This window comes from Podarcis erhardii, assembly GCF_964252035.2.
Source record: "Podarcis erhardii genome assembly, chromosome: 14".
NCBI lineage: Eukaryota > Metazoa > Chordata > Lepidosauria > Squamata > Lacertidae > Podarcis > Podarcis erhardii.
In genome coordinates, this window is record NC_138503.1 from 16,959,637 (window position 1) to 16,982,777 (window position 23,141).

Here is a 23,141-nt window from a genome sequence, read left to right on the forward strand (position 1 = left end):
ATTCTCTGACATATGTCTCCCTGGGAGAAAGCCTGTTTGGTCTTTCTGAATCTCCTCTACCAACACTTTTTAAAATCTTTTTGCTAAAATGTCTGCAAAGATTTTATAATCCACATTTAAGAGTGATATAGGGCGGTAGTTCTTAACTTGATGTTTCTCAGTTTCTGTCTTCGGTATAAGTGAGATGAATGCTTCTTTCCACGATTCGGGAGCCTTTTTCCCCTCCAAGATTTGGTTACACACTTCTTTCAATGGTTGTATTAACCATTCCTTCATTGCTTTGTAGTATCTCGCCGTCAGTCCATCTGGCCCTGGTGATTTTCCCAATTGCATATTCTGGATGGCACCCTCAATTTCCTGATTCGTAATTTTTTCATTTAAAGTCCTTTTATTTTTTTCCGAGATCTTTGATAGTCCATATTTTTTAATAAATTCTTCTATCTTTTGTTCATCTTTCGGCCCTTGTGCGTATAATTTCTTGAAGAAACTTTGGAAACAATTACTGATTTCATTTGGTTTGTTTACAAATTTCCCCTCTACTTCAAGGGACGTTACAGTATTCAACTTTTGCCTCTTTTTCAATTGCCATGACAGCAATTTCCCACATTTGTCTGCTGATTCAAAAGTTTTTTGCCTCATTTGTTTTATTTTCCATTCTATTTCTTGGTTCATCAGTTCCATGTATTGGGTCTGGTAGTATTTTATTTCTCTTAAAATCTCCTGGGATTTTGGTTTTGACCTCAGTTTCTTTTCTCCTTCTTTCATCTGATTCCAGATTTTTTCTTTCTTCTCATTTTGTTGTTTCCTTTTTATCGAATTTTGTTGAATTAGAAAACCACGCATGACAGCCTTACTTGCGTCCCATATTATTCTTCTTTCCAGATCTGTTCTAAGGTTTATTTCAAAGTAATCTTTCAGAGTTTTTTGGGCCTTTTTTAAAATTTCTTCATCTCTAAAAAGGGTGTCATTCATTCTCCATCTGAAAGTTCCAGCTGTTGTCAATTTCATTTCCATCTTTACTGCATTATGATCAGAGCAGGTTTTTGGGCAGATTTCTGTATTTTTAACCCTTGGTGCCAGATTACTGGAAATCCATATTTGGTCAATCCTGGTCCATGTCATTTTTGCTTCAGAGAAGAAGGTCCCCTCCCTTTCCAGAGGGTTCCTTGTTCTCCAAATGTCAATCAAGTCCATTGTGTCAGTCAGTTCAAAAAAGGTCTTTGGTAGTCTCCCATCCTTAGAGATTACTTGTCTTTGAGCTTTATCCATATTTGTGGAGACGACTCCATTCATATCGCCCATCATTATTATTTTATAGTCCATAAAGTCCGTTAATGTCTCATGCAACTTCTTGAAGAATTCAGCCTTCCCCTCATTAGGTGCATAAATTCCTACAATCAAGATTTTTTCTCCTTGTATTTGAATTTCCACTGCCAGAAACCTTCCTTGTTCATCTTTAAAGATCATTTTTGGTTCCCATTTTTCCTTAACATAGATCACGACTCCTCTTTTCTTAACTTTATCTGAGGAAATAAATTCCAGTCCTAATCTTTTATTTATCAAAAGTTTTCTATGTATTCTGGCAATATGAGTTTCTTGCAAACATATTATGTCCAGTTGCTCTTTCTTTAGTATATGAAAGACTTGGGTCCTTTTTCGGGGATGGTTAAGGCCGTTGCAGTTCCAACTCAAGAGTTGCAGAGACATTTTTGTTACTGGGTGTCTTTTCCACCAACCGCTCCAAGTTCTTGTTCCTGATCAGTCGGTGCTGGGTTCAGTCCAAATGATAAGTTTGCAATATCTGGTATTTCTCCCTCAGTCACAGTTCCTTTTTGAAAATCCTCGAAGTTTCTCTCCAAAAAGTGTTCCTTATCTTGAATTGTTTTTATTTTGATTTTCTTCCCTTTGAAGTTAAAGGACAACCCTTGTGGGAACTCCCATCTAAATGGAGTATTGTTTTTTTTCAGCAAATCCACTAAATCTTTAAATTGAGTCCTCACCTCCAAAAAATATTTAGGGATATCTTTATAAATCTGTATTTGAGAATTCTTGATAATCAATGCCTTCTGGAAATGTAGGTTCAATATTTTATCTCTTTCTTCCTTGGATCTTAAGGTGATTAGGCAATCCCTTGGTTTCTTGCCTTGCTTTCTGTATTGTCTCAGATTTAAATGACAAAGGCCACACTCCGTATCTAGAGATCAGGAGGTGAAAAGGAAATAAATGGGAACAGTGGGCTTAATCCAAGCAAGAGAAAGGCTCTCTGCACACCCCCCCTCTGAAAAAAAGACTGAGAATAAACCAAAGGATATGAGCAGAAGCAAAGGTGTCCTTTTTTTTTTTTGCAATTTAAATGCCTTGGCTTTGAATGCATTCTCCAGCTGAGTCTTTCCTCTTCATATCTGCAATGCAAAACTTACAGTAAATCCCACTGTTTCCTTTGGCATGCCTCTAGTGGAGTTTACCAATTCCAATTTCCATGTGGATTAAATGAGGCACAGTGGACCAGCGGTGTGCAATAACCCCGCCCCCCGTCATCTTCTTGACATGCATTTTCAAGTAATGAGCACCTTTCCCCTTCAACCTGACTAAAATGCAAAAGATAAAAATTCAGAAAAGAATTCAGAAAAGAAGTACAAATATGGAATATGAATATGAGCTGCTTCCACAACTCGAGTGCTTTGGATACATTGCTTTTCCCACAATTAACTGGATGTGGAGTTAAAGCAGAGTATGGGATGCGGGTGGTGCTGTGGTCTAAACCACTGAGCCTCTTCGACTTGCTGATCAGAAGGTCAGTGGTTTGAATCCCCGTGATGGGGTGAGCTCCTGTTGTTCTGTCCCAGCTCCTGCCAACCTAGCAGTTCAAAAGCACACCTGTGCAAGTAGATAAATAGGTACCACTGTGGCGGGAAGGTAAATGGCTTTTCCGTGTGCTCTGGGTTCCGTCACAGTGTCTTGTTGTGCCAGAAGCAGTTTAGTCATGCTGGCCACATGACCTGGAAAACTGGACAAACACTGGCTCCCTCGGCCTGAAAGCAAGATGAGCGCTGCAACCCCATAGTCGCCTTTGACTGGACTTAACCGTCCAGGAGTCCTTTACCTTTACCTTCCATACAATGTGAAGGTAGTTTCTTTTCTTTCTTTTTTAAAAAAGAAACCATCAAAATTCAAAGGCTGCTAGGACACATAAAATATCCTCCACCTTTTAAACTGAACTTTGGCAGGCTTCATTTACTCAGAACATCACCTGCAACTTTGTCCAGGTGTTGCCCAAAGGTTAGCAACGTTAAAGGCATGTGTTGATTTCACTCTTACAGTCAATGAGGCAGGATGAGTTTCGAAAGTGAGGCTCAGATCCAGATCCAAGGTAAAGAAGCTGCCCTCTGAAGCAGTCCAGGCTGGCTGAATCAGCAATAAAATAGGAATGACAGGAAGCTTTTAATTAAAGGACTAGTCACCCTTATAAGTCTCATTGGCGCTTTGCTTGTCCACACATTTTATTGCTTTCCCCCAGCCCTGATAAACTCAAATCAGGTGCAGAAAATACACAGGAGGATAACATTGAAAAAAAAACAGTGGAATGCAATGCTTTGATAATGTAGGGTTGCCATGTGTCCTCTTTTTCCCAGACACGTCCTCTTTTTCAGGGGTAAAATTTCTGTCCGGGTGGATTTTTTTAAATTAGCCAAAATGTCTCTGGCTATACGTTCTGGATGAGAAATTGACATAACTGGTGGTTGAAGACTTGCATTCCACTTCTCTTCTCCTGCCCCCCTCAGCAATATATCACAGCTTCTATAGCCTCCATATAGTAAGGTAAAGGTAAACTGTAAAAAGGTAAAGGTAAACCATTAGGTTCATTCGTGGCCGACTCTGGGGTTGCAGCACTCATCTGCTTTATTGGCCGAGGGAGCCGGCGTACAGCTTCTGAGTCATGTGGCCAGCATGACTAAGGCGCTTCTGGCGAACCAGAGCAGCACATGGAAATGCTGTTTACCTTCCCGCCAGAGTGGTACCTATTTATCTACTTGCACTTTGATGTGCTTTCGAACTGCTAGGTTGGCAGGAGCAGGGACTGAGCAACAGGAGCTCACCCCGTCGCGGGGATTCAAACTGCCAACCTTCTGATCAGCAAGTCCTAGGCTCTGTGGTTTAACCCACAGCGTCACCTGCATCTCTTAGCCTCCATATAGTAGGGGTATTTAAAATGGGAGTTGTCATAGCATCCTCTTTTTTCCTCTTCAAATTATCAGATAATGGCACCTGGATTCTCCATTAAAAGTGAGTGAACATATTGTGGAATTCTAGATAAAAAGAAGCAATGCAGGAACAACTGTGTTTTAAGCCTACATGTAACTTTAACAGTGTGTGTTCGTTTGCGTGTGTGTGATGTTTTACAAACAGAACATGGTGACTTTGACCCCTCAAAGCTCTTTCACACATACAGATGTGCATCTGCAAGTTTGAATCCCGCTCCTGACAACATGCCCTCTGCTGAGCAATCTCCTATGTTGGAGTAGCTGCACTGGAAACAATGGGCTTTACTTCTGAGTAGGCATACACAGAACCAGGCTGCAAAAATCCTATGAAGTTGGTTTGTATCTTTAACAATGCCATCATATACATGTCTACTCAGAGGTAGGGATGGAAAAATCTGCCCCTTTCCATTCTCTCCCCCCTCCCTTCTTAAATCCAGCTCTACACCTTTCCTCAGCAATTTGTGTGTTTTTCTTAAACAACCACTCTATAGCATTTTTGTGTGAATTTCTCTAAACCCATTTCTGAATGTGCTTTTGACTAATACACAATTGCAAGCAATTCCCCCCTAAAATAATGCATAGGACATTTTGACCAATTTATGCATTTTTAATGCATGGCTTCCCCTATACATGTCTTTTTGTACACATTGGAGAACTACATTGCAAAATTCAGAGAAATGTGGATTCCCAAAGACAGCTGCATTTCAGTTTGTGTATTGGCTTGAAAAGTGAGAATTGGGCAGTTTCTTATTAAAATGCAAACAAAACTGAATTTCTCTTTCATCCCTGCTTAGAAGCAAGCCCATGTGAGTTCAGTGGGACTTACCTCCAGGTAAGTATGTATGGGATGTCAGACTAAATCAGGCAGTACGTCTACACGAGGTTTGTAACAATCATCATCATAATTTTAATCATTTTAAAGGAGGTAGCGCAATTCATTAATGGTCTCTGCTAATGGGTTAGTCACTGATACAATGGCTCATTGGAAGGTTTGTCAGAAGCTGCCGTGATGGAGAGGCTGAAGGGATAAACTGCTGTTAGAGCCCATTGTCTGGCGAGGCCTCTTGTAATTGCCTCAAAGAAGCTGCATGGGAAAAATCCACCTCCACTGAGGCCTCTTTAAGTAATTCTGTAAGCCTGGTCCTACTTAAGCTTTTAAAGACCCATTCACAGAAAGCACCTTTGCAATCTTTAAGGAGACCCTCTTAGCTAGAAGGAAGAATTAAAAGAATTAATGATGATCAGGTACACAACACTTGTAAGCTCTTATTATTACTTCGCTTGATCTGGACACCATACTTTTGTTGATGCAGCCTAGAATAGCATTAGCTTTTTATTTTATTTTAATTTTTTTGCTGCTGCATCACGCTTTTGACCTGTTAAGCTTGTGGTCTACCAAGACCTTTAGATCCTTCTCACGTATACCACTGGCAAGCCAGGCATGCCCCAATCTTATATTTGTGCGGCTGGTTCCTCCTGCCTAAATGTAGACCCTTACATCTGCCCCCATTGAAATTAATTTTGTTAGTTTTGACCCAGTTCTCTAGTCTGCTAAGGTCATCCTGAATCCTGATTCTATCTTTGTAATAAAATCAAAAGAAATGTCTATACTGGGGCAAAGCGTGCCTATAGAAGGATATATTACAAAACACATTATTTTTGGGGGGGATTGTTTGCAAAAATGTGTATGTTAGGTAAAAGTGCCTGCAAATGTATATTAAGAGAAATTCAAACTTAAATGCTGGTGAATTTTCATGAGAACCTGGGTCGGGGGGAAGCAGACTGATGTGGAAATGTGGAGAACTAGACTGAAGAACTGATCCCCCCCCCAATTGACAGATTTGCCCATTCCTAGGAATGAAGGGGAGATGTTGGAATGCATGGTATCCCCTTTAAAAGAGGCAGCCTCTATTAACAGCACAGAATTAGTTTCAGCCTGCATGAACTGGGCTTGGAGGACGAGCAACGAATAAGCAGGCATTGCAAAGACAGATTGTAGTCTGTTTGTTGAAATAACCGCCCCACCTCCCCGTCAACGGTCAGTTTCATCTCTTCAAGCTAAGCAGAAGGTGTAGTTTCTCCTTCCTTTAGCCCACACTCATAAAATCTTCATGTAAACATACAAGCAACACTAAACCTGCCTTTTGGAAAAGGACTTTGGCTTGTGAGTATGAATTCCTTGGCTGCGTTTCCATTGCACCTATTTACCCAGGTGTGGTTGCCAATCAGCTTCCGTCTTCAGCACGAGAAGCAGGTTGCTCCAGGTGGACATGAATCAGTTCAGGATCAAGGCCAGACGCAGTGCACAGGCCATTAATATTCAAGCCAACAATTTATACCTGTGATTACACCTGAACCGGGCCTCATGCCTCGTGTAGCATGAACAATGGAGCTGCGATTGTAAGCCCCACAGGGAAAGATGCTGGCCCAGTTTTATTGCCTTCCACCAGGGGAAAAAACAACCCCCAGACAGATCAAAGCCCTTGAAAGCAAATTTAAGAATACAATCCACTCTCAGTGGGAGCTGCAGCGGCTGCTTCCCCCTGCAATGGTTTTCAGATGTCTCCTTAAAGAGAGGACTTATCACCTTGTTCTCCATCTCAATTTAATGATGTGAACCAGCTTGACTCTCGAAGACGCCTTCACCCCGGTATGGCTCCCCTTTATCACATACACAGCCCAACAAGAAAATGACAAAAATTCACCAACAGCATACAAATCAATATGGCTAACCTGATCCAAAACACCCACCCACCCCACTCACACATGAAAACAAAGACCACCACAGCCAATCACACACAAACGACCACACCCTAGGCCAACCTCAACCGCTCTCACCACCAAAGGAACACAAGTGAATAGCAGAGAACCTGCACAAGCGACGCTGACACAAAACCCCATATATATTAAGTATAATAGAGACATCACCACCCGACCCCACCCCCACTCACCTTTCTCCCCTCCCCCTCTTCTCCCCTTTTCTTCTTAATGTCTCAACAAATGAAACTGATTTGTAAAAAATGTTACAGTGGTGCCCCGCAAGACGAATGCCTCACAAGACGAAAAACGCGCAAGACGAAAGAGTTTTCCATTTTTTGAGTCGTTCCACAAGACGAATTTCCCTATGGGCTTGCTTCGCAAGACAAAACGTCTTGCGAGTTCTTGCAAGTTTGTTTCCTTTTTCTTAAAGCCGCTAAGCCGCTAATAGCCGCTAAGCCGCTAATAGCCGTGCTTCGCAAGACGAAAAAAACCGCAAGACGAAGAGACTCGCGGAACGGATTAATTTCGTCTTGCAAGGCACCACTGTACTTGGAAAGAGAGAGAGAGAGAGAGACATTGCACATACTTTTGTAAACCAAGAAAATCTTTAATAAAAATACACATATATATAAAAACACTTTCTGCTAAGCGTGGGATTGAATCCTGCCGTATAAACAAACTATTTGTTGTGAAGAGGCTCTACAAAGCTTAGATGTGCTCAGGCTAAATAAGGACCCTCAGCAATGCTTGGTGCGGGTGTGCAGAGTGCTCAGATGGTTGCAAAGCTTACCTGCAAAGCTACCGTATTTTTCGCTCTATAGGATGCACCTTTTCCCCCTCCAAAAATTAAGGGGAAATGTGTGCGCATCCTATGGAGCGAATGCAGGCTCCTTGGCTGCAGCGATACCAACACAAAGCCTCCGAAGTGCAGAGGGAGAGCTCCCTCCGCGCTCCGGAGGCTTCGCGTTGCTTTCGCTGAAGCCTGGAGAGCGAGAGGGGTCAGTGCGCACTGACCCTTCTTGCTCTCCAGGCTTCAGGGATAGCCGCCTGAAGCCTTCGGAGGGCAGCACGAGTTCCCGCTGCACTCCGGAGGCTTCAGGTTCCATTCGCTGAAGCCAGAAGAGCAAGACTCTCCTGACTTCAGCAGAGAGGGAGAGCTGCGCAGCTCCCCTTCAGCCAAGCGGGAGCAGAAATGGAAGGGGCCCCGTTTCTCCTGCTGCTTCACTGAAGGGGTGCTGAGCAGAGAGGGGGAGATTCCCCCCCTTGTTCTCCCTCTCTAAAATAAGGTGCGTCCTATGGTCCGGTGCGTCCTATAGAGCGAAAAATACGCTCTATAGACCAGTGGGGTTTATTCACTTAATAGACCAGTGGGGTTTATTCACTTACCTACTGAACAGGCGCATACACACACATGCAAAGGGAGAGAAGGCTAAATGACATTGGGTTGCAGGAGATGAAAGTCTTGCCGGTGCTTCACCCTCTAGAGAACACAGCAGTTACTATCTGCTCTCTTTAGTCAAGTGACTCAGAAGCAATTTGTGGCAGCCCGAACAGCTCCAAAACAATTATACCACCCAGAATGACGACCTAATTATCCCAACTGCTCCAGATATTCTGAAATTCCCAAGCAGCAACAATTAATGACCCAGTGACCAAAGACGCTTCAAGGGGTATGATATCCTGGCAAGTTGTCAGGAAACAAGTAAATAGCTGTTTGTAAAGGGTCAACGTGCAGCAACCTGAAATGCTGTTCTCTGTACAGGAGAGATTGGGGTTGCCCACCACCCTAATCTCAGAGGAGTGTGAGATTCCAGGGGTCCCTGGCGCTTATCAAGGGTTTGTCTTTCCTTTTGGGAATGAGGCACTGTGGTGTCTTTATGATACATGGCTTATTTATGTATATATGCAACCTGAGCCCACAATGGAGGGGCTCACAGCAGTAACACCCCAAAAAGGTCTTGATTCTCCCATAGCCACAGCCTTGGGTTCAAGCAGAAATCAGCCATGGCTCTCTCCCTGCATTTTTGAGCTTGCAGCTTTTGCTTCTAGGTCACACCGTAGCAAACTCCGCTCTCCAACTTTGTCCTTCTAACTACAGTGGTACCTCAGTTCTTGAACGAAATCCGTTCCAGAAGCCCGTTCGGCTTCTGAAACATTAAAAAACCGAGGCAAGGCTTCACATTGTTTGCAAGAGCTTCTTGCCTTCAGCGGAAGCTGCATCACATGTTCGGGTTCCAAAATACGTTCGAAAACAAAAGCATTTACTTCCAGGTTTTCAGCGTTCGAGAACCAAAACGGATGACAACGGAGGTGTTTGGGAACTGAGATTCCACTGTATCTCAGAGCTGGAGGAGGGGTTCCACCCATTTGCTGTCAGGCACAGAGGCCCCTCTCCTCTTAATGGCCTCTCCCCGCCCCCGGCTATTACCTCAGCACAAGAAACTACCTTGGCTTATTTTTTAACACTTGCTGGGTCCAAGGGTTGGAATGGGTTGGAAAGGGTCTGGCACCCACCCACACATAACAGTGTATTGGTGGCAATACCATCTGAAGAGATTCTACTTGTGTGCTGATCTTGCCCAACTAGAGATTGGTGGATCAGTCAGTTTCAGATCCTCCCAGGTGCACCCCACCTCTGTCCTGAATTCAGCTCTTCAAGGTCCTCGACTTGGTTCATCCTTTGAGGATTCTGTGCCTGGTCCCAGGTCAAGGCTTAGGTATGGCAGTAATAATGGTGCAATTCATAATGTGATTCATAACCTAATTCAGTTACAGTGAGCCGAATAATGCAGTTTTCATCAGAAGCTGAACTACAGAGGAATGGAAACAGCATTGCATGAGTTGACTGTGGGTTGCAAAATTGAAAGCAGCCATTTCATCAACTTCCTCCTGCAGTTTAACAATAACAATTTTATTATTTAAACCCCATCCATCTGGCTGGGTATAAATAATAAAGCCACTCTGGGTGGCTTACAGCAAAATATAAAAAAATAATAAAATGTCAAACATTAAAAACTTCTCAATACAGGGCTGCCTTCAGGTGTCTTCTAAAAGTTGTGTAGTTCTTTATCTCCTTGATATCTGATGGGAGACTGTTACACAGGGAGAGTGCCACTGCTGAGGTGGCCCTCTGCCTGATTTCCTGTAGCCTCACTTCTCGCAGTGAGGGAACTGCCAGAAGAGGGAAGTGGACCTCAGTGTCTGGGCCGAATGATGGGGGTGGAGACGCTCCTTCGGGTATATAGGGCTGAGGCTGTTTAGGGCTTTAAATGTGTACCAACACATTGAATTGTGTTCAGAAATGTACTGGGAGCCAGTGAAGATCATTTAGGACTGGTGTTAGATGGTGTTATATAGCATCTGTGATCCTGCCCACCCAAAGGAGTCAGGGGGCAGGGACCTGTTGGCAAGAAGAACAAGATGTTTCTGCTTCTGGCTCGGTAACACTGTCTTCAGGAGCCAAGTGGTGCCTTGGAGAGTGTCTTAGCAATCACACCAAGTGCGAATGCCAAGTGTGCACTTAGAACACTCAGAGGCTGCTTTCATCTCTCAAGACCATATCACTGATCCTTCTTAATTTATGTCTGCTGGGGCTGTGCAAAAACTAAGGCTAACATTGCTCTTTTCTGATCTTTTGAAGTATCAGATAAGGGATGCTGCTGAGAGTCTAAAGCAGGAATGGGAAGACTGGAGCTCTCCCCATATCATTGCACTTCAGCTCTCAGGATTCCTGACCATTGGCTATGCCAGAGGGCACTGATAGATTTCTATTTATGAGTTGCCACTATCTTATTACCATCATTCAGCCACACCAAAATAAAGTGTTGCTGATCAACCAGCTGTTTTGGTTAACTGTCTATCCAACAGTGCCTTACATGGCTTTGTAAAAGGGATGGCAAAGTAGACTAGGCATCAATGTGCAGTACCTGCAGGTAGCAAAGGGGTTTTTTTAAGCCATTATTTTAAATTTCTGACAGCGCTTGATGTAGTTTGGCTCTGGGAAATGTACAACAGCATCTCAAAAGCCACCTGCTTTTGACAGAGAACCACAAACTGGCAAGTAATCTGAAGAGAACAGACACTTTTACCCCAGTTCGGTATTATTTTAATACCAAATCAATATCAAGATGCCAAGATCCCCAGCCAATCAGCATTGGTTCAACTATGGCTGGTGTAGACAGAGAAGATACAATCCAAGAAAGAGGGATTCTGGGGAGGGCATCAGCAAGGGGGAAAGAACAAGGGGGAAGGTTCAATGATAAAGAAGGTTCAGATGCAAAAAAGCAAACCATTTTATAGGTTTTCAAGACCACTAAACTTAAGACTAGTTGCTTAGCTCTTTAACTAGTAGCCCACATTAATGCATATAAATATAAGCATTTTGAAACATGAACGATTACAGAGCTGTATGGGTTTTACATCCTATCATTATTCATAACAAACACTGTGAGCAAAATGGAAAACTGTCACAGATGGGTGTTTATTTTATGATTTGAAATTTGAACTTGAACCTACTTAGTATGTTGATTTCCTCCCTCTCTTTAATTTAATTATTTCTTCTTATTATTCTCATTTAAAAGGCAAGCTGTATGAAGTATGTATCAGGCTGAATTTTTATTGACAGTGTTTTGCTGATCTAGAGTATTTTGTATCCATTGTTTGGATTTTCAGTATGCAAAATTTAAAACAAGTGAAACCTCGAAAATTTTAAACTGCAAGTCATTAAAATCTCAGAGAGAGAGACAGAGAGACAGAGAGAAACTTCTGAGAAGAAATCAGGGTGCAAAGTCCTCCTGAAATAAAACTTTCTTGACCAGGCATCTGAAGTTGAGCCAGGGATGGTATCTGTCTAGCTTATTATGGGAGGGAATCCCATAGCTGGGCCTGCAAAACTGAAGGCATGACTCCCTGTTGACCTGGGTCATGCTTCTGTCTCAAAAGATAGTGTCGTGACTAGTAATGGTGGAGAATTTGGATAAATTTCAAATCGGTAGCAGAAATCACATCAGTTCAGGTGTTTGTGTTCCACCTGGAACGGAAATTCTGCTTGGAAAATTGGTATTTACTGGTTGCTGGGTTTTTTTTTTTTTTTTTTTTACATCCACAAACACAATGCGATTGATATTGTTTCTTAACATTTACTTCCATTGAATTGAATGGTGTGGCATCACATAATAGTCAACCAATAAATGAGATGAACAATGTGGGGTTTTGTTTCAAGAAAGGTGAACTTCAGCTCTTGGGCTGAAAAACGAGATACAGTGCTGCACATGATGAATCCCTTTTGTACATCCCTAGTCATGAACCACAACCCAGATACCATATGCTAAGTGAAAGGCTCCAAGGAGAATTAGGCTCTGGCCCTGATTTAGGGACCTCCTCAGGACCCTCCCGATTGGAAGGCACAGCTTTGCCTTCTTCTGTTTTAAAGGAAGAATCATTCCAAGGTGCCCTGGTCTCTCCAGGCTCACAGCAGCCAAAAGAATAAGGCAAGGGCCCTTTAACAGTGGCCAGCTCCTCTTAGGAGGCATGGCTTCCTGAACTACAGCCCATACATAGGCTTCCATACAAGCTTTGTTGTTGTTGTTGTTTAGTCGTTTAGTCATGTCCAACTCTTTGTGACTCCATGGACCAGAGCACGCCAGGCCGTCCTGTCTTCCACTGCTTCCCACAGTTTGGTCAAACTCATGCTGGTAGCTTCGAGACCACTGTCCAACCATCTTGTCCTCTGTCATCCCCTTCTCCTTGTGCCCTCCATCTTTCCCAACATCAGGGACTTTTCCAGGGAGTCTTCTCTTCTCATGAGGTGGCCAAAGTATTGGAGCCTCAGCTTCAGAACCCGTCCTTCCAGTGAGCACTCAGGGCTGATTTCCTTCAGAATGGAGAGGTCTAATCTTCTTGCAGTCCATGGGACTCTCAAGAGTCTCCTCCAGCACCATAATTCAAAAGCTAGCCACTTGCCAAAACTATAGGTTGCAAAGCTATCCAAGCAGAGCCCTGAGAGCTCTCCAAGGTCCTGTAGGTACCCTAGGTGTCTGGAATGCCTGCCTCTTGACAGGACACAACCTGGCTTTCCCTGGGAGCCCTGAGCTCCTCTAGAACAAGACCAATAGAAGGCCTTCAGTTCAACACAGAGCCAGCCCGAGACATTTTGCTGCTGCCTGAGGTGGAGCAGCCAATGGCACCCTGTTGCCACAACAAATCAAAGTGTGCGATGCCCAAGGGACCTGTCACAAGCACCTGCCCCATTTCCTGGTAGTAAAAATACAGGGAGCAGGAGAAATAGGACTACTCAGTTTTTCCTTTGTTTGACTTTTGCAGGTTGGCTGCAGCAGTTTGGGGCAGAAACCATGGAAGGAGAGTGAGGAGAGAGATTGAACAAATCACAGGTTAGAAATGATTGCATAGGAAATAATGGACATAATCAGTGCTGTTTTTCTAGAAAACAAGCTACCATAACTCACCATGAAGGCCTCCCTTCTTCACTTAGGCCTACCTGAGAGGTGCCGGAACTGAGTTTCGGTGAGTTCCAGCTGAAAAAAAACCTGGGACACCATTAGCTTGCTATGTGAACATTCGCCCAATGAACCGTTTCCTGGGACTGCGTTGTGCTCAGAAAGTGGGACCTGCTTGTAATTTGCACTTCCTAAAATAATATGTGAACAAAAGCACAGCTATCCTTCAAAACCTGCACTTCTCTGATGCAGGTCTCCAAACCAAAAACGTGTACATAAAGACCTATCGTGGGGGAAATCATGCGTATATGAGAATGAAAGGAACGTTTTAAAAAGTGTTTTATATTAGGTGAAACTGCTTGCAAAATGCACATGTTTTAACACAAATATGCATGTTAGGAGAAATGCTGTTTATATAATCACAAGCTTCTGTGGTTAACTGAAGAATGAGAAACTGCAACCACCCATCCCTGACTACCAGCAGGCAGTGTTGGAAATGGCAATTTCCGGGGTTGACCTCCAAACCAGAGTCAGCCCTGGACGCAAGATTGTGGAAGATGTTTTCATAGGGTCTTTCTGCTCGTGCAGTTGAACTGACCTTGATCCCCCCTGCAGTTTTTATGATACCTAGTTAAAAACATTGCTGCTCCTCTCTGCCTCTTTTTTTCTCACTCACACAATACCCAAACCTGTGCAACTGCATTTCACCTAAGGAAAAGGAAAATGTTGTGATTTTAAAAAGCACACACTCAATAGATTCCCACAAATCGATTTCAAATGTGCCAGTAGAACATTTGGGTTTCTTTATCAAGTCCTATGTGAAGCAGCTGTTGCCAAGGTAACGGCGATACTTTTAATGACAGTAAAGGAAGCTTATAAAACTTGCACATTTTCATCGGCTATGAGATGGCTGGCCTCGCGCTACCTTACTTTTGTGGTACATGCTCTTTTTTGTCCACAAGCTGGAATGTCTGGTGCTTCGTCATCTAAGACAAATGCAGTCTAGCTTGCTTGCTGAACTGTGTCCCTATTTCTTCCAAGAGGAAAAAAATAGTTTTCAGGTAGCTAGTGTGTTGGTCCCGAGGGTTATCTGTGAGGCGAGGTCCGAGTCCAGTCCAAGGTCGAGGGTGCAGTATGGAGGCTGTCCGTCAAAGCTGAAGCAGGGTACAAGGCAGGGAGTCGGGTGAGGTCAGGAACTCTGGCAGAAGAGCAGGACAGGGTGCAGGCAGGAACAGGCTACCAACAATGTTGCTCCCGCAACCTGGGACTGGGCTGGCTGGCTTTTATCTGCCCTGAGGCATAGGGTGGCCCCGGTCCACAGGTGACTCGCCTCTCCTGGCCTGGAGGCGAGCACTCCTCCTGTGGGAACTTAGTTCCCTCCGCCTCTCTGCCCTGAGCCTCTGCAGCTCAGGAGAGGCTGGAGGGTTACCGGACCCAGAGGCAACCTCAGCTTCCTCTGACGGGGCTGAGAGTGGAGCACCTGCAGGCAATGGGTCCTCCATCCCCTCAGGAGCCAGAGCAGACTCAGCTGATGCCTGCACCTGAGGATCCAGTACAGGTGAGGACCCTTCAGGCTCAGGCCGCAGCCCCGGCTCAGCTTGTTCTGGAGGCGGGGAATCCTGTGTAGGCTGGGATTCCTCACATTCAGCATCTGAGTCCAAATCCCAGGCCATCACACCTAGTCTCTAATATCAACTGCATTCGTGCATTTAACACAGTCCTCAAATGTATGCGCACAATCTTTAATGGAAACATTAATTAACTAAGACTGGATTTGTACGGACTTCCGGAGGTGGCGCCTCCGACAATGGCGGATTCCCTCTAACCTAGAGGAAGAAAGCCCCGCAGAAATCGGGTCCTACCGTTGCAGCGAAGCGGGGACCCTCTCAAAAATTGCAGGCGGGTGAAGCCTGCGACCGTGGGACTCGGTGGGCACCTTTTGCGCCCCCCTGACTGGTAAAGGAGCCCTGCAAAAGGCTCCGGAGCGAGACGGGGTGCTGGCGTGGTGCTGAGAGTCAATCGCTACTTCTGTGGAGTGAAGCTGCACAGCTGATGTCGGAGAGCGCTGTCCTCTTTCCTGTGAAATTCGGCTCTTAAACAACAACTCATGAGTAAGATAATTGAAAGATTGGGAGATCAAAGGAACGGCTCCTTTGATCAAAGAAACAATCTGGAATTTGGCACCGAAGCGGGAAGGTGTAAACAGGAAGTCCGCCTCCCGTTTTTTGTAATTAGACTGAAGCAAAGATCTTAAAAGCTAAAAGCCGGAAAATTGATCTTAAAATTGAAATCTCTTGCATCTATAACCATCAAAACCCCCCTCGACAGCAGGAGAAAAGGGGGGACGGAACTTTGACACTTTAATCCTGCAGAGAGAGTGAAAGAATATAAGCCTCCGTTGTCCCAAACCTGGGGACGGAATGTCAGGACAGAAAATAATCGGTGATGCCTATTAACTGGAAACGGAAAAATCTTTGACAGATAGAACTCAAAAGAGAAACAAAATAACTCTAATGCTCCTTTCTGCTTGTTCGTTTTATATCGAAAGGAAACAAAGCATTTGAAAATCGAAAGTAATTTTCCCCTTGCTGGTTACATTTTAAAGATGGATGTTAAACAGTAACTGTATCCTTCAGAGGGAGCTAGCTGCGTGTTTGTTCCAACTCACAGGGAAGGAATAAGAAAATTAGACCGTGGGAACAGCTATCTGACCTTGACAGAAATGATTACGGAGGAAGCCTTTCTTGATGCCCTTGGCAAAGTGAATGCTGTACTCCTGCAGCTGGATGAGAAAGTGACTTTGATGAACCAAAAAGTGACATTGATGAACCAAAAGCTAGATTTGATACCTGCAGCAGCAAGTAAAGGTGGATTGACAGAAAATGAAGTGAAAGAGACCGTACAACAACCAACCCAGGTGACTGGTTTGGCAGGGCAGGTTCAAGGGCAGAGGAAAATGGAAGAGGTTGCGATTGCACCTCAGGAGACGTGGAGACTCAAAATCCCGCATGACCAGAAGATGCGATATGGGAAGACTGAATTTGGAGAACATTTGCCAAACTTTGGAGTTGAGGACGCCCTTGGCTCTGGTGGGACTGTGAAACAAGTTGAAGATTACTTTTGGATTAATTATCTTTTGGATTACAAATCAAACATCGGGGAGTGGATCACCGGGGATTTAGATATTCTGATAAAAGAAGATGGAGAAAACTACTGTATGGACTCCCCTGGCGATCCGCTCCCCAAGGAAAAAAGGAAAAAAAGATGCAAGAATCCAGCAAGGGACAAGGATGTGTGCAAGCATAATTGGGTACAAGAAAACCTGCAGAAGGGGCATAGAAAGGACTTGAGAGCCTCAGATATTAGAACACCGGACTGATGGACAGGATATAATGGTGTAAGGACTGGCATTATCCGAAACCAGGAAGAAGGGACATTGGACAAAATTAGAATGAGAATTTCTTTTTATAAATTACTTTATTTTTGGATACAGATAGGTAGCCGTGTTGGTCTGCCATAGTCAAAACAAAACAAATTCCTTCCAGTAGCACCTTAAAGACCAACTAAGTCAGTTCTTGGTATGAGCTTTCGTGTGCATGCACACTTCTTCAGATATCTCTGAAGAAGTGTGCATGCACACGAAAGCTCATACCAAGAACTGACTTAGTTGGTCTTTAAGGTGCTACTGGAAGGAATTTGTTTTGTTTTTATTTTTGGAATTAGTGTAATATTAATACAGTAATGAAATATTAAAATGTGCATGAAAGGAACTAATTGGCTTTAGCAGAAAGGTTGGAGGGAGTTAAGTTTAAATATGGTTTAAATTTTGAAATTTTAATGTTTTGAAGGTGAGATAAGGTTAAAGAAGTTATTAGTAAAGGGAACTGTAAAATTTTCAATGTCAATGACTCTGAAATGAAATGAGGTACAAGTAATAAGCTAAAATAAGAACATGAAAGAATGGATTGACACTAGATGAAAATTTGAAGTTAGAACATATGACGATGAATTTAAAGGCAAATCAAGAAGGTATGAATTTGCTGAATTAACTTTTAAATGGAATACAAAAAAGGGAGGTGAGAGGAAGGAAAATAAGTAAATGAATAGTAAGAAATTGAAAAAAGGGATTTTTATTTTTTCTGTCTTTTTTCTTTTTCTTTTTTCTTTTTATGTTAAATTTTTGGTTTCCTGTATATTTCTGGTGTTTTCTTTTTTTTGTTAATTGTAACTTTTTTCTTGTCAAAATCTAATAAATAGCATTTAAAATAAAATAAAATAACTAAGACTGGATTTGTAAATGCACTTGGATGACTTGAAAAGAGGATTAGATAAATTCATAGGGGATAAGGCTATCAGTGGTTACTAGCCAAAAGGGCCATGTTCTTCCCGGAAACTACAATTGATCCAGAATGCGGCAGCTAGACTGGTGACTGGGACTGGCCACTGAGACCACATAACATCAGTCCTGAAAGACCTACATTGGCTCCCAGTACGTTTCCGAGCACAATTCAAAGTGTTGGTGCTGACCCTCAATGGCCTCAGCCCAGTATACCTGAAGGAGAGTCTCCACCCCCATTGTTCAGCCTGGACACTGAGGTCCAGCTCTGAGGGCCTTCTGGCAGTTCCCTCCTTGTGAAAAGCTACAGGGAACCAGGCAGAGGGCCTTCTCGGTAGTGGCGCCTGCCCTGTGGAACGCCCTCCCATCAGATGTCAAGGAAATAAACAACTACCTGACTTTTAGGAGACATCTGAAGGCAGCTCTGTTTAGGGAAGTTTTTAATGTTTGATGTTTTATAGTGTTTTTAATATTCTGTTGGGAGCCACTCAGAGTAGCTGGGGAAACCCAGCCGGATGAACGGGGTAATAATAATAATAATAATAATAATAATAATAATAATAATAATAATAAAAATATGATGGCTGGAGACAGTATAACAAGATAGACAAGGCCACTGTATCAGGCCAATGGCCCATGTAGTCCAGCATTCTGTTCTCACTGTGGCCAACCAGATGGCTATAGGAATCAATTAACAACCCAATATTTTTTCATCCCATGTTGCCTGATTAAACCACACAACTCTGATGGGCAGTTTGTGGACAGCACAATGAGATTCAAAAGCATTAACAGGTCATGAGCTTCACTGCCAATTCCATGGGTTTGAACTAAGTTCTTTTCTTAATGGCTGCATGTCAAAAGCAAATCTATGGTAGTGCTAACTGCTGAGCAGATGGTTATGGAGGAGCACTCATATCAACCTTCTAGTGCCACTTGCTTTGACAGACAGCAGACACTGCAGTTGGTGGTGCTGGGAGTCTGGCTCACTGAAGCCACCGAGTCCTGCTGAATCAACCCTGTTTGATTTGGGCTTCATCTGAATTTGGTTCACAGCCCGAGTAAATACAGTAGCATGACCATTACAACCACCCACCTATAAAAACACAAGTAAAACTTATCAGCATAAAAATCCAAGAATTAGAATGGATCAATCATTTTAAAGGTTATCATAGCCTATCTAAAAATCTCCTCCAAGAGAGAATTCCACAACCGTGATGCTACCACTGAAAAGGCTCTGTCCCTGGTATCCATCAGTTAAATGCTTGCAATGCTGGGGCACAGAACAGAGCACTAGATGCCAATCTTAGGGGCTGGGTAGATTCACATGGGTGAGGAAACTCCGTATGACATTCTGTTTGTGTTGTTGCTGTTCCTATGTTTTTGTATAACCTGCTGGAAGCCATTCAGAGTGGCTGGGGCAACCCAATCAGATGGGTGGGGTGCAATCAATCAATCAATCAGTAAAATTCCCCAACCTACTATCCCTCAGATGCTTTGCACTACAACTCCCACCATTGCTGAACCTGGCTGGAGTTGATTGGAACTGTAGTCCAAAGTATCTGGAGAGCACCTTGTTGGGGAAAGCTGATTTAAAGGAGGGCCTGCACCCATCTGAATCTATCGGAACCCCAAGACTGGCACCCAATGTTCTGCTTTAGATCAGTCAGCCTAAACTGTTCAGGGCTTTAAATTGGAAATGAACTGGTAATAACCAATGAAATTGGCAAGGGATCATTCCAATATGCATTAGCCATCTTTGCCCATGCTAGCATCCTGAGTGCTACTTTAAATAATAATATATATATATATATATATATATGCATTTCTGAATTGTTTTAAAAGACCGTTTCATATAGAGAGAACTATGGTAGCCCAGTCCATACATGTTGCACTGCAGCATCAATTTCATTTATTCAGTCTCTTGGATTTAGGCATTCCTTTGCCGCTGTCTTGTAACACCCCACAGAAACAGTGTCAAACTTACAGCACAGCAATCTCACTGGTAACTCTAATAGATACTCTTTGAGCCAAAGCTGTGATATTAGCAGAAAAACCCATTGCCCAGGGAAGGCATTTGTCATCAGAAGTCTTTGTGCTATAACCATGGTGGCACTGATTGCACCAATTGCCGGGTACCGTTCACCAGAGTCACACATATAATTGACAAAAGGTGAGGACTGGGGAAAGTATCTTGCTTATGCACTACTCACCAATTGAATGCAGTTTAATTGCACATGTCATTTGCTTTCCAGGTGAGTGACAAATAATGCCAGTGAAACAAGTCTGGAATTCAGACTCTCGTGGCCTGCAGGAAGCTTTCCTCACTCCCTCAAAGAAGCCCATTATACTTACCAAAAGGACCACGAATGAGACTGATTGTGCCAAGAATATTCTGCCTAGGATGAATGAGGTTGACACACTTGAAAGGTCTTGATGAGTGCTGTTCCAGCATTCAAGGGTGCTAGCTGGACAGTTAATCCACATCAGAGAAGTCTGGACCATGGGGCAAAATTAGGCATGTCACAGGTGGCTAGGAAAGATTAGTCCACTGTCCCCATGAATGGCAAGCAAGTGGTGAGCAATGGAGGGTGGTCTATTAGGGCACACAAGGCACTGCTCCCCTAACCTCAGTCTGCTATCAGCCAGCCCTCACTCACATGCTGTCATGAATGAGCCAGACCCCAGGAGAAGTTTGCAGCTAGCTCCCAGTGAAGAGAGGAGCCAGGAGGACAGAGGGTTAACTACAAGACAAGAGAATTATAGTCATGAGCCAACTCCCCCACACGTAGGAATGCCAACTGATAGCAATGTACAGTGGTAACTCAGGTTAAGAACTTAATTCGTTCTGGAGGTCCGTTTTTAACCTGAAACTGTTCCTAACCTGAAGCATCACTTTAGCTAATGGGGCCTCCTGCTGCTGCCGTGCCGCTGCTGCGTGATTTCTGTTCTCATCCTGAAGCAAAGTTCTTAACCTGAGGTACTATTTCTGGGTTAGAGGAGTCTGTAACCTGAAGCGTCTGTAACCCAAGGTACCACTGTATTAGAGAGCCAGCCAGCAGCTTGCCAGCGTGCTAGTGAAGAGTTAGAAATGAAACCAGCTTAGAAAGTGGGAAAGAGCATGGAAGTAAACTCTCAGAGAATGAGGAAGAGGTGAGAGCTGACCCCCTCTCCCCTAGGTCTAGGCATATGGGGCATCCTCAAGACAGAATACGTCACAAGAAGTTCGGCTACTTCTGGCCTTGCCGGAAACATCCACCTTAGAAGGGACATCTTTCATTAATGGACGATGGCTGTGCTCGCCGCTCCGATGAACTTTGTTGCTTTTGCAATAAATCTTCCTTTTAATTAACTCCGCTCTTTGTGTCACCAAGACTCTCTGACACATGCCTTCTTACTTACAAACAGTAGGAACAACATCTAGGCCAGGAGGACAGGGAAGCTGCAAACATGTAGTTCTTCCTTCAGACAACTAACTTGCTGGAAGTTAGCGGTCCCATGGTGTCTAGAGAGTTGCTTGAGGGTTTTGCTCTTGTCTTATGGCAGGTGTTCCAGACGTTGAAGAAACAGCCACCTGGTAGCCCCCAAAAGTAAAAAAAATAAAAATACACAAACACACCAAACTACAACTGGACAACATAGTCCTTTATACCACTGGAGCAGGAAAACAGTGTCTTTGAATTACACGGTGTAGAGCAGCTGGTTCAATTTTTAAAAATGATTTCTCATTTTGCCAGCTTTTTCCACTATCCCTTGCAATCCTTTAATGGGAGCTGTAAACCCCCATGTTCCTTCCTTTGCTGAAAAGGGCCCTCATTTCCTCCGTCTTATCTTCTGTTTCAAAGGCTTGTGTTTCAGCCTGACGGATTTCACCTCCGCTCCTTGTAACAATAGCCATTTCTGGTCTGAGAGACCCTGACTTTCCTGAGAAAGGCCAGTGCCACTGGATAATGAGGAAGCCCGCTTCACCTCTCTGGCCAAGGCACTTGATAGAACCCAGGTAAATTGGGCAAAAGTATCTGGTGATTTCTTAGCTAGCACTGTCAAAGTCATGTCTTTTAACTAGGCAGTTAAAAATAATAAAAGAGTAAAACCAGCATTACCTTTGCAAATGTATCCAGCATTGACATACCCGTTGGTTGAAGGAAAAAATAGGTATATGAGGGGAAATTTCTGGATGTGGGGGGAGTACTTTTTGGTGAGAGGACCCCAGCAGAGATTTAAAATCACAAAACGTGCAGCAAAGTAAAGTGAGGGAATGTTGGCTGTTAGACCTTTAAAACACCCCCTTGTGAGTTCCAAAACTTCCCTCTTCATCTAGCGTAGAAAACCCCCCATACATTTGGTAAGTTAAAAATTGGTTTACTTACAAACTCAAAGGTCAGCTTCATGTGCTTTTCCATACATCAGTCAGAAAGGTTGCACAGGCAGTAAAACTTGGCTTAATTGCAAAGTGGTGAAACTCCTTAATTATTGGTACAGGAACTCAAGAGAGGCTTGTTAGAGCCATACAGCTAAGCTGGAGCAACCAGCTTAGCCTCTTCACACACAGCCTTCCTGCTCAGGGTTTCAGTTAGCCAGCCATGCCTTTCTTGGTATAAAATATTGATAGGAGGGGAAAAGCCCAATGCAGACTTTAAAAACAGTACACGTAATATAATTACCAAAATACAGGAAAAACCAACAGATTTTACACAACTTTCAGAAGACATCTGAAGGCAGCCCTGTGTCGAGAAGTTTTTAATGGTTGACGTTAATGTTTTCATATGTGCTGTAAGCTGCCCAGAGTGGCTGGGGGAACCCAGTCAGATGGGTGGAATATAAACAACAACAACAACAACAACAACAAATGTAAATAACAAAATTACATGACTGGGGAGGCTTGCTTAAATAAAAAAGATTTTAGCAGGCAGCAGAAACAATATGATGAAATCACCTGCCTAATATCAAGAGGCAGGGAGTTCCCAAGGACAGGTGGTGGCACACTAAAAAAACCCTATTTCTTGCAAGTGCAGAATGAACATTTCATGCAAGATGTAACAGAGGGGTGTGTGTACGTGTGTATGTGTTATCCTTAAAGAGTATGAAACAATTTACAGATAGTTTGTGAGGCATCATTGTCTTGTGTGCAGCTCCTAGGAGTTTAGCCCTGGAAACAGGGGCGTATGCAGCGGGTTGGATAGGTTGCCCCCCAGCAAGGGCGCAGGCCTAGGGGGCACCAAAATCGCCCCCTCCACTCTGGCTCTGGGTGGCTAGGAGCCCGTCCGTCTGTCCACATGCTCCCCAGGCTGTTCCACTGATGCTGTGGGTGGCCAGGTGAGGTGCACAGGC

The 23,141-nt window shown here is 43.6% G+C and overlaps 1 long non-coding RNA gene across 1 annotated transcript in view; it reads right to left on the reverse strand.

Moving 5' to 3' along the window:
* Nucleotides 1-3,978: 3,978 nt before the first annotated feature.
* Nucleotides 3,979-23,141, reverse strand: part of LOC309328934 — a 39,643-nt gene continuing 20,480 nt past the window's right edge. The window contains exon 5 of the long non-coding RNA XR_014150912.1: nt 3,979-4,172. This is a non-coding gene — a long non-coding RNA (uncharacterized lncRNA). The remainder of the gene's footprint in view (nt 4,173-23,141) is intronic.